General features: G+C 37.5%; 1 protein-coding gene across 1 annotated transcript in view; it reads left to right on the top strand.

Moving 5' to 3' along the window:
* The window catches only part of CHSY3 (chondroitin sulfate synthase 3), a 136656-nt gene that overhangs the window by 3785 nt on the left and 120407 nt on the right, over positions 1 to 12464 (top strand). The gene's annotated exons all lie outside the window — the stretch shown is intronic.

Consider the following 12464-nt stretch of genomic DNA (forward strand, 5'->3'; position numbering starts at 1 on the left):
CACTTATTTGAACAATTCTTTAATATTAATATGTGTTTGTTCTTGTGGCACTCCCTCATTAATCAGGAAAAATCCATTTAAATGGACCTCAGAAAGAGGTTATGTGGAACTTAGTGTCAAAAAGTCAGAAAAATGAACTAATTTTCTGTAATAGCGTTTTTCTGAATGGCCCAGGGGAAGGTGAGCATTTATAAATGGGTTTGGTAGGCTGCATTGTATGTAAACAGGTGAACGAATGCTTGGTACTAATTAGGTAGAAGTCTTATACGGACAAATCTTCTTTACTTCACCATAGATAGATGCTTTTTGAGACTATTTCATTACATTTTGTAAATGCCACTCTGGAATAATACACCTGTTGGTCTGCAGGGCAGGGAAGGCATTTATGGTGTTGATGGAAATCCATGTAGAACTGTATAGGGCCAGTGGTTCCTAATCAGACATCCAAATTGCATGGTGCTTTGGCAGCCTCATCTTACACTCTGATGTGTTTGGGCTGTGTCTGTACACAGTATTTTCCAGTCCTTATTGCTTGCTGATCTGTATCAGGTGGCAGCATTAATATTCTGCCTTGACAGTTGTATTGTGGAAGGGGCTCTGGTTTTGTTCTTATGGCTTGACCTGGGGAGAAATCTATGGAAGGGAAGAAAACTGATAGTATTGTCACCATGGTTCTAATTTATTTTGATGTTGAATGTCAGGAAATGTTGGCTACAGGCACTGATCCTAAGGGGGGGTGGAACGAAAAATTACGGTTTTGGATACTGATTTATATTGACTGCCCAGAAGCTCATCTTTTCATGGTAGGATTGACACCTGAAAACAAACTTTTTGAAAAAAAATCTTGCTTGTATGGGATCTGGAATAGAGTGACACCAGTCTTGGTTGTCAATTGCTATTAAAGGACCAAGGTCAATGTAAGAAAGAATAGAAGAATCAAAAATGTGTTGAGCATTGCAATAGTCCCTAGTAATTTCTGACCGGTATTTCTGTCTGATTCTGAAGAATCTTTGACTCTGTTTCCAGTGCAGAAGCTGCTTGGGAAAATGCAGATGATAAAGACAAAGCTGCTTAGGATGTTATCCTAGTATTAAACCTATTTACATGAGAAGCAGTGAAATGGGGTGTCTGGAAAGAGAAGCTGCATTTGTGCTTTGGCATAGTTTGTGCTGTGTGATAGCACAAATGTTATGATATTCCACCTGAGCAGATCTGTGTGTTGCAGATTGCTATATTATTTGGTGAAAAGAGTGATTTTTAAAATTTTTTTTCCTGGGCATTAAAACTGTTTCTGTGTGCTTTTTCATTTCTGCATTTCGTAAGAAATGCTTTCTGTGTGCTAGAAGGGGAATATTAATTCAGATACACATGCTTAAAATCTAAGGTGGGGGCTAGGACTTCCTTTATAATCATTTGCACTTTTGTCCTGAAGTTCTCTTGTTCTGTGTAAGTATTAAACAGAGTTCTGTTGAGCTGCAAGATTATTGTGAACTTAGTTGATTTTGGTAAGATAAATAATTTGCATTTTGTATATATTGGTAAAGACCAATGTAAGCTGGAAACAATTACATTAAAATTGACAGGAGCTTTTTAGCTCCAGAAGGGTTGAATCCCTGTTGCGTCATGTTTTACTAGATTTCTCTTCTAAGATCTGGATCAGAAAGTCAAAGAGTTGCTGAGAAAACGTGAAATGCTTGATCTTTGCTGGGTGGTTCAGCTGGTGTACTTGACTGGCTGCCTGTCAGAATTTGTTTTGCTGCTATGTAGGGTTAGCCAGTAAGCATATGGTAGCTTATATGCATAATATGCTTGCTGACAAGAAGAGGGTAACAACTTTGGTTTCTTTTTGGTTTTTAAAATTTTTTTTTGTTGTAAGAATGAATACGAAAATAAGAGATTTATGAGCCTACAGTGAGGTACTCCTATGTTTTGGGCTTTCTAGAGTTAAATTCTAGTTCTGCCAGATTTGAAGCTGGGTCTAAAGATTGGGACTCCCACGTACTCAGTGATTCATGGCTGAGGTGATGAGCCTCTCTCTGTCTGCTGATGGAGCTCCTCTGCTCTAAATAAAGAATTAGTCATTAGATTGCTGGGAGAGTGAATCTAATGACAGTGTTTTTAGGGTCCTTTGTGAAAAATGGAGGGCAGAAAGAGGAGACACTAGGGTTAGTGTCTCTTTTTGGTTGCTGTACAGTTCTGCTGGACTTTTGCAGCCCTGTGATGAGATGGGGCATGGGAGGATTCCCTTTGCTGAGCATGAGCATCAGGAGGAAAAGAGGTGGTCATAGACAGGAATAAAGGACTAGCAAAATGTGAAACTGCTGTCTTGACAACAGCTTAGATTCAGATTGTCTGGACAAAGCAACAGCTGAACTGTAGCCTAGATCTAGACCATCTCCTTGCTTCATGAGAAGGTATCTGCTAGAAGAGTATTTTAGATGGATCTTTTTTTTTTTCTACAGAAGGTCCACCCTTGTTCTGGTATAATTTTTTGATTATGTTTTAATTTATCCTTTGTTTTGATGATGCTGTAACTGTTGAATAAACCTTACAAATTTGTCTGAAGTACCTCTGTGAAAAGTCTGTTAGTTTTTGTAAGGTCATACCATTTTTTGCTTTTCCAAATCAGAAACTAAACATTAAAAGGGTATTTTGTTTTGTTTTGTTTTTAGAAACCATGTTTCAAGCCATGACTCTATTCCACTGATTTTTGAAGCCTTCAAATGTTTTTATTTTAAAGGAATGAAGAAATTAGCTTGATTTTAGTGAGTCATATGTTTCCTATCCTTTTGAAAACAAAAATATAGTTAAAAACCTAAGATTCTGTATGCTTCCTTGTTTGGCTGTTTAAGAGGGACTTGAATATAGAGGATGATTTGAAATAAAGGGCAGATTGCTTTAGCTCTTTTCCCTTCACCCCTGTTTTTAAAATATATTTTGGGTTTCAGAAGACCGTTTTGTAATTTATAACCTAAGACTTGAACAGCTCAAATAGTGTAGTTCAGTAAAATGTCTAAATAAAAAGCTATGTATGAAATAAGTGGCTACAACAATTGAAGAAGATATTGTCAGGGTGCAAATGCTATCAGAGAATGTGTTTTTTTAGAAAATGAAAAAGTCAAATACAGCATAAAAGGTCTAAAGAAAATTCATTGATGTGTTTGTATCTTATATTCAAATGCTTGCAAAGCTTTTCTTTTTGTACCCTTTTTTCCACTTTTTATGGATGAAAATCATGTTGACTATCTTACAGTAGAAGATACCCATAAGGATTATTAAGTCCAGTGCTTGCTGAGTTCACTTCAGAGCTAAAAACTACCTTCCTGCCAAGCATTCTGTACAGTATTGATCCTTTGGTATTGTGTAGTTGGTGTTGAAAGAAAGTATGGTATTTTGTACATACAAGTAGTCCACATAAATGGTAGATCTATTTTTCCCATTTTTTTTCTCCCCTTTTTTTCCAAAGTTCAAGAACAGCCATAGAATAGAGGGTCATTACTGCAACATTCTTTTAGTCAAAAAGCTTTCTATTATCCTATTTGTTGTTGATTCCCACTAGTTACAGTAAATATTGCAGTAAATGTCATGGGAAAATGCCTCTTTGGATAAAGCTGTGTACTCAGAAACTTTTCCTTTACACTGCATTGGTATTTTTACTGTCTCTGGTGGTTTTAGAACTTTATAAACCATTTTATGTCTCTTCCTCTAAAAATACTTTATATTTTCTGTTTTAAGTTTTCCTTCCTGAAGTATTATAATCTCTCATTAGAGGCTTTATCTCTCTCTTTGGTGAAGATCAGTACTGAGCTTTGAGTTCAACCCTGTACCAAACAGAAACATTAGAGGTGTGTGTGCCTTTGATGATGATAGGATGCTATCTTGCTCATTTTGGGCACTGGAATGATAGTCTTGAAGCAGCAGTGCCCACCCCCACTTAAGCTGCTGAATTTGGACAGCGTCATTAAGTAGTTACATAAATGCAGCCAATACTTTAAATAAAACCCAGGAAAACACAGAGTGAGCTATCAGTGATCCTAGAATAAAAATGCATAGAAGAGTTGATCCTTGCAGTAGGGGTCTTTGAGGATATATGAAAAGAGATCAGATGATTCCAGAGGCCTTAGAACTTTTTGGATAAATGCACATTTTCTGATACAGGATTACTTGTGTGCTGTCTTAACTGTTTATTACCAATATCTATCTGATTACTGATGTTAACTGTACCTATCGAATGTCTTTATGTGATTCTTACCTGGTTAGAAAAATTGAGTTATATTTTCATACTGTGGTAGTACAGTGTTTCTATGTGTACATGATATAAATGATTGTAAATCCTTAAATGCACATGCTTTTGTTGTAACCATGGTGCTAATTTGGGTCATTACTCTTGCCCTGTGTGGCTCTGATCCTTGGACTGCCAGCCCTGACTGGGCTGTGCAGACTTCCTGCTCTTTCTCTGGCTTTCTACATAACCTCTTGTCATTCATTTTCTCTTTTCAATGGGGAATCTGGGGAGACTGCCTGAGAGCACTGCCTCCTTTGGGTTCCTGAACTGTAGGGGCTCCTTGTCTTCTTAGCCATTGATCCTGCCATGATCAGCTTGGCTAGGATGTTGAGGAATGTCATGGTGAGAAAGCAGTCATCCCTGGTATTTGCAAGGAACCTGAGTCATTAGTGTTTCGTCAAGTGGCTCAGCACAACAGCAGGAGCTGGAGATACCATTTTTTGGTGTTTCATTGTGGCAGATGCATTCCCATAGCTACCACAGAGATGTGCAGAAGTACACACAAGCCTGTGTCTGTCATCCACTGTATGAGGGCATCTGATCTGTGGAGCCAAGAGCTGAGAGGGCCATTTCTTACCTGGTTGAGTGCTAAAGTTTCTTACATTTCTGTCTTGGTTTATGTTTATTATCCTGTGTTTTCTGCTCTGCCCCAAGAGGAAATACTACTTTTGCCTGTTTGGAGTTGTACAGCTGTGTACATCTGGTGCTGAGTTACCAAGTTGCTGAAAGACTCTGGGGCATGTTTTCTTGTCTCTGGTATGAAGAATGAATGGCTATACCTTCTTTCCAATGTGTTTTTATCCAACAGCGTGGAGGACTAAGTGAGCTAGCTAACAGCTTTGAGTAGGTTGCAAATGTTTGAATATTCTTAAAGCAAGTTTTTCGAAGTTTTACGTCTTTGAGAATAAGCTGTTGTTTGACTTACCAAAGGGTCCTTCAGACAAGAAGAAAAAGGTTAATAAATTATTAGAAATTATTATTATTTGTGTCTTTAATTCTGCGTATGGGTGTTCTGAACCATGTCTCAGTGTCTCTGAATGTTTAAAGCTAACCATGTAAGACTTTTTCTCTCAAGTTTGCTGTCATTTTGTTGGAAATATTGTCTCAAAACTTTTCTGCTATTGAATATATCTAGGTGGTACTTCCACAGATGTCTAGGTGCTCAAGTGCTAAAAAGAGTGTTTGAGTGTCATGAGCTGGTAGAATTGTGGTGCAACTATTGTAAGAATTATCTCATTTAAACCCATCAAATTATCAGTCTGCAATGCCCTATTATTATACAAGGAATAAGCTTCATTTTTAAAATGAGAGTAACAGATGAATAACTGCATTAGTGTCAGCTTTAAGTGATTTCATGAAACAGAGCAAGATAAAGCTCTTATGTTTACTTTTTTTTCTGAAATAGTTTTCTGTACTTTACTTTGAAATAAAATAAAACTAACCACATAGGAAGCATTAGTTTCTGTAGATATTTCCAGCATTACCTATGCTTTCAAAGTTTTGTCTTTCCTACAAGTTCTAAAATAATTGTGTTTCGCATGTACAGATCTGATTGTGGTAATTGGACCTGCTTTAACTAACAGTTTTGTTAAAATGTCTTACTTCAGCCTTTCTGAAGATGAAGGGTTAGTTGAAATGAAATAGTGGAGAGTTACTGGAAGTGTGTATAATCTCAAAGACACAGATAGTCCTTTTCCTCCTGCTCCCTCCTGACCTCCAGTGTAGATGGGTTTTGTTACTTTTTGTGGGCTATTCTTTGTATCTCTTCTCATTCCAACTCAGAAAAATCTCACAGAGGTAACATTTTCCTGACTTTCCGACTTCACATCTTTTGAGATCAAAAAAACGTGCTTCTACTGAAATGCTCACAAAAGAGAGAGGCTGAAAGCTGTAAACAGGAGTTAAAAATTATTTGAAATAAAAACTAATTAAATGTACTCTTGAAACTAATGGAATACTACAGTAGAATATGTCTTTTCTAGAAGAATAAGCTTTCTAGCTACTATTCCAGTTTGTGTGTTTCTTGGGAGTTTTCTTCAGGTAGACAACTAGCTATAAAATGTATCTGGGTCGTTTGAAGTCTTGCTTTATTTTACGGTTCTCCTTACCAAAGCACTTGCCAGCTCTTTTCAGTTCTTATGTGAGAAGGCATATATTAACTCATCATCAGCATATGCTGCTGTACTATATTCTCTGCAATATGCTTTTGTTTAGTTACCTCATTGCATTGCATAACACAAAATACTTGAAGAATATCTCACATATTAAAATTGTAGCAAGAATTGCCAGCTTTGAGGAGTTTATTCCATCAGACCAGTGCTGGGTACTGATTTAAGCTCAAGATGAGTGCCAGATTGGTCAATTTTTAGTGCATATTTGGAACTGGGGAGCAAATAAATGTGTAGTTCCACCCCTGCTGCAATATTTTTAGCTTCTGGGTATTACTCTAAGTAAAGAATTTTGGCATGCCTGTAAGAAATCTTTTAAAGCATTCATATACTTTTGAAAATAAAGAACATCTTGAACTAGAGGTATAATTTAAGAAATTCTGGAGGAGGGTAAGCAGCCTGGTAGCTGATACACGCTTCTTGACGGCTGTTTTTTGTATGATTTAGTCTTAAAAAGAACCTAGGAAAGGAGTTAGCTTTTTTTCTTTTTTTTTTTTAATGTAGTGGTGTTGAGATATATTTCCATTATCTTTTATGTAGTACTCTTGAGATACACTTTCAACACATTGGTTGGAGTTTTACCTTTAGTAAAATGAACACTTAAAATATTTTTAAAAAGCTTAAAATAAGTCTTATGGAATATGTTGGTTTAACCATGGGTTCAACCATGAAATTGAATACTGAAAGCTGAAACTTGAGGTTCTGACTGGACAGATTGTCTGTTTGGTATTAATTTTTGGTTTGTCATACTTTATTTAGAAACTTGGAGCTCTTCATTTTAATAAGTTTAAAATAGGATGGTAAGCTTTTTGTTTATTTGGTTTGGGTTTTTTTTTTTTTGTCTATGTGTGTACTTGTTACTTTGAAGGACTTTATACTTTCATGAGTGCTTTAAAGTGCTTTGCAATGCTTTTAAATATGTGAGAACCTAAATGGCTTTGCTTTTTTTCCCTCTTTTTAAAATTAATTATTATTTTTTACAAACATTCAAGGGCAAGTTAACATCTGAAGGACAAAAATCTGGTCACCAGAGACACTATTTCTTATTTGGTGGTATAAGAGAAGTGCTTGTTCCTGGGGTCCTTTCTGAGTGCAGCACCTGTGAGTGTGCTCCTCGTGGTATATGAACAAATGCATTGAAGAAATGCAGCATTTCTTTAGCAGTATACATGTAGCTGCAATGCAGTGGAAATATATGTGGCCTTTGATGCTACATGAAACACACACTGTAGCTCTGCATGCACAGAAATGTGCATGTGTATATACACACAAGTTTAAAGCTTGTGCCTAGGTGATTACCAGGCTTCCTGGGACATCAGGGAAAGTTCTTTGGAGAATAAGCTGTACTTCTAAGTAATTACTGCAGTGTCTCTACTGTAAACCTTAAGAACTTAGCTTTCAGTTTGTTTTAAATTTATCTTCTCAGTTAGATCTGTGTCCTTTCGTTCTGCATATATATATTTTGCCTTTCGTTTAACATAGCTCTTTTAGACTTCTTAGAAAGCTTTTTCTTTACTGCTGCTGTAGTACACCTGTTATCATAATGACTTTTCATCACAGGAAGTGCCTATCTTATGGACCAGCCCTTATCCTACTAGAATTGCACAAGTTCCTGCTGTTGATCATGACAAAACACAATGACTTTTTATAGTATTTTTTATCAGTTTGGGGTAAAATTTTCTGAAGTGCAGTGAGTTCCAGAAGTCAAGGAATTTTGCTACAACAAATATATCTGATGACTAAGCTTTTAGGAAAGTGCTTAACTCAGCAAATGAAACAGTTTTGTTATGTGCTTTTGATATATTTAATTGTTGTTTTAAAATAATCTGCTAGGTGTGAATCCAGCCTGCAAGAAGGAATGAAAGCAAATGCTAATACTCTGCATCTTTTTTTTTTCTGGCTATAGTTTTGTGGTTTCATTTTTTTTTTTCATTTAGTAGGGGCAAAATCTGAAGTAGTTAATAATAGAAAATGTCTAATGGTCAAATGGTACAAAACAATTTTGAAAAACATGATACTGAGGGTCATGTAAGTATATGCACTTCTGTCCTGGGATTTACTGCTTGAGGCTTACTTAGAGTTATGGAGTGTGTCTGTTACATCCTTGCAAAAATTGATTATTTTTTTACTTTCAAGAAATAATTCTGTACCAAAACTATGCATTGGGCATTGCTCCATCCTTGCCATAGGAAGTTGGTGCTTGTGTCCCCTGCTCCAAATCTGCTAGTCTTATTTTTTTAGTCTGTTAAGTCCAAGAATGAACACCTTTCTGTTCTTAAATTCCTAACCATGCTGTGGTGCTGGCACATATGCTTAAAGGTGGCAACTCTGTCATGGGAGTGAGATATAAAAGATTTATAGTGTTTGTGGGGCAGAGAGCCTTGAGTGAGCTAAGATTTGCCTTCTTTTTGCAGCATGCTTATCAACTTGCCCAGGCTGAGCTTCCTAACTCATGGCTGGAAAAATGTTTTGAACATCAGTGGCTTTATTATTTTAGCTGTATTCTTCCTAGAAAAACTGGCTGCCCATGTCTTGGATGAGTGGACTCTTTGTTGGGTAAAACACTATCAAGCATTTGAGAGAGAGAGAGACGGGACTACTGATTCATGTTCAGAATCCAAATTTACTGTGAGTTACTTATGCTTATGCCGTTTTCAGGAAGGCTAGTAATTTTATACTACATTCATCTAGTTAAATATGACACAGGCAAACTTTACATTTTTACTTAATTCAGTCTTCTTTCCTGTCACCCAGACTTGATCCAATCTTCTTGTAATCTACAAAAGTCTGTTTTCTCTTGCCAAGGCATCTTGGTTATCAAACTGCATTTGCTAATTGAATGTCCAATACTCTCAGTCTCAGTTACAGTTACTAGAAAACCCTGGAGGGCTGGTCACAGACTCTTGTGGTGAGTGGAGGTAAATCAGTTGGTGGCTGATTGCTAGCACCGTTCCCCTGGGAACAGGATTTTGGTGGCAGTCCTGTTTGACATCTTTATTGATGGTGTGGACATGGGGATTGAGGGCACCCTCAGCAGATTCGTGGATGACACAAAGCTGGGTTGGAGTGTTTATCTGCTCGAGGGTAGGAGGGCTCTACAGAGACCCAGACAGGCTGGATCAGTGTGCCAAGGACAGCTGCATGAGGCTCAATAAGGTCAAATAATATACTAAGGCTCTGCTCTTCAGTCTCAGCAAACCCATGCAGTGCTGCAGGCTGGGGAGGAGTGCCCTGAGAGCTGCCTGGCAAAAGGATTTGGGGGTGCTCGTGGAGAGCCAGCTCAGTGTGACCCACCGTGTGCCAAGAGAGCCAATGAATTCTGAACCAAGAATAGTGTGGCCAGCAGGACAAGGGCAGTGCCATCCTCCTGTGCTGGCATTGCTGAGGCTGCACCTTGAGCCCAGTTTGGCCCCCTCATGCCTCCAGGACACTGAGGTGTTGGAGCTTGTCCAGTGAGAGCCAACAAGGCTCGTGAGAGACTTAGAAAACATGTCTTGTGAGAAATGGCAGAGGGAGCTGGGTTTGTTTAGTCACGAGAAGAGCAGGCCAAGAGAGATGTCACTGCTCTCTGCAGCTCCCTGAAAGGAGGCTGTGCTGAGGTGGGGGTTGGTCTCTTCTGCTGTGCCTGCAGTGAGAGGATCAGAGGAAATGGCCTTCAGCTGAGACAGGAGAATCAGATTATGTATTAGAAAAAAAATCACTGTTAGGATGGTCAGACACTGGAATAGATTGTCCTGGTTGGTGGTGCAGTTGCTTTCCCTGGAGCTGTTTAAGAGCCATCTGAATCTGATGCTGAGTGATGTGGTTTATGGGTTACAGTGGTAGTGCTGTCTGTATGGTTGGACTTCATCTTGGAAAATCTTTCAAGTTCTGTGATTGTATGAGTGCTCAAAGCAGGAGAGGGAAATACTGGAAGGAGGTGGGTTGGAATAACAGACTGACTTGTCTTTGAGTTTGGCGAGTTAGAAAACAACTGCTACAAATCAGCTGCTTGTGGCTGGGTTTCATGCACACAAGTAGGACTTACTTCATGAGTTTTTGCCTGAAGATAGGATGTGTTATTGATGCTCTGTGTGTGTGTTTAGATATGTGTATACACATAGGTGTGTGTGGAGGTCTTTATTTATATATTTCCGTATATTGCAGGATATGGGCATTTGCCTTTTTACTCCACTTTGGGGAGTGAATAATGATAAAGACCACTTGACAATTTGTTACTAACTTTTTCTGGGGACTCTTTATTACTGTAGCAATTGCTGTGCCTCAAACTATCTGGTAATTTAGACCCCTGATCCCCCTGTAAGAATCCAGCATTAGAATGCTGTTATGTTTCTGCTAAATATGCCAGTTATTTTCTGTAGTATCCACTTACTGCTTGTGTTGTGGTCGTTTGTGGAGGAATCATCCACATTGATCAGAATAGGATTTCCATCAGCTATGTGTAGTGTTGATAAAGTACTGATAAAATTTTGTGAATTCAGAAGGGGAAAAATCTAGCTGAGGACCTCAGAACAATTATGTTCCTAAGCATAGGAGAAGTCAATTTTTTTGTAGTTCTGAATGCTGGTAAGTACTTTCTTTTTTATACATAAATATACTTCAGGAGTAACATTCGTGCAGGGTAAGTCCAGAACTGCAGGAGCTTCTTGCCTATCTCAATCTAAAAGAACTACACTGTTGCTTATTGGAATATTTAGTTTAGTACTAGACTCATAATTTTAGTAAAAATCTTCATTGTTAATTTTTCATTGCTAAATATAATTTGGAGACCTACTGCTTTCCTTGGAAATGACCTCTGAAAATATTTTTTTGAAGATTCTGTCACAAATCTGGGACATTGCCAACATAAACAAATGAACTGATGTTTTTACTAGTTTTAATAGCCATTTTACCGTCAGTGTAGGCACACTCTTTCTAATTTGAAAAAAAAAAGAAAAAAAAAAGTGATGCTCTGAATTAGGGGGAGTAAGGGATTTGTTCTTTCCTTATTGACTTTTATTTGGTTATTTCTGTTTGGCCATAATGATATTAGTCATTTTGGTCCAACCTTCTCTGCAGAGTAGATACTAGCCTGTACAAATTAAGTAACTTTTTCCCCTTGTCATATCCATAATGACCATGTAGATAGGTAACTAAAATTGCTATGTTAAGTATTTCAGTTATATGGGGAAAGAAGCTGTAGTGACTAGTATAAAAATGAAATTGAAAAAAGTTGCTTTGTTACTTTTTAATAAACAGTTTAAAGATTTTTTTCGTGTTTCATGGTATAATTATTGCTTTTAGTTCCCTGGGGAAAAATACATATTAATGAGAGATGTTAAATAGAGTTTTTGGCATCTGTTCATCAATACAGATAATAAACCAGCAGTGTTCTTGTTTTGAACTGGCTGAAATTTCCTTTTATTAACAGATTCTGAGGAGGTATTTAAGACACCTTCCATTAAGACACAAACCACCATTAGTTTTCTATGTACACATTAAACTCTGTCTAAAATAAAAGGATTGTCCATTTTACTTGTCCTATGCCTCGGGAATATTGTTGTGTAAATGCAGTTTCCGCAGTAAGCAGCACTTTTAACTTACTTGAGGCAAATATGCAGCCTTTTTTTCCTCTATGAGCTGTTATTATTTACTTTAAAAAAAGGTTTTATTTTTGTTACTTGTATCTGTGTTGTATGATATTGATACTACTGAGCTTCTGTTTGGTGAGGTATAAGGATTCATGATGCTCTTGTTCCCTAAATCACCCTTTCTTTTGTTTGCCTCAGTCTCTTTATTCATTTATTTATTTATTAAAGATATGATCAGGAATATGTATGGCACTATGTGTGGAAACTTGCACGTGTGTAACTCCTTCTGTGACGCTCAATGTTCAGCCTTGCTGCTGCAGCTCTGGAATCCATTTATCATTTTTAAGGCTTTGTCACTCTGTAAATTCATCCCCATTTTTCAGTTGGTTAGTACTGCCAGGTCAGTGTCATCTTTGGCTATTTTCACCGACTGAACTTCTG

Source organism: Erithacus rubecula, assembly GCF_903797595.1.
Source record: "Erithacus rubecula genome assembly, contig: SUPER_Z_unloc_2, whole genome shotgun sequence".
NCBI classification, from domain to species: Eukaryota; Metazoa; Chordata; class Aves; order Passeriformes; family Muscicapidae; genus Erithacus; species Erithacus rubecula.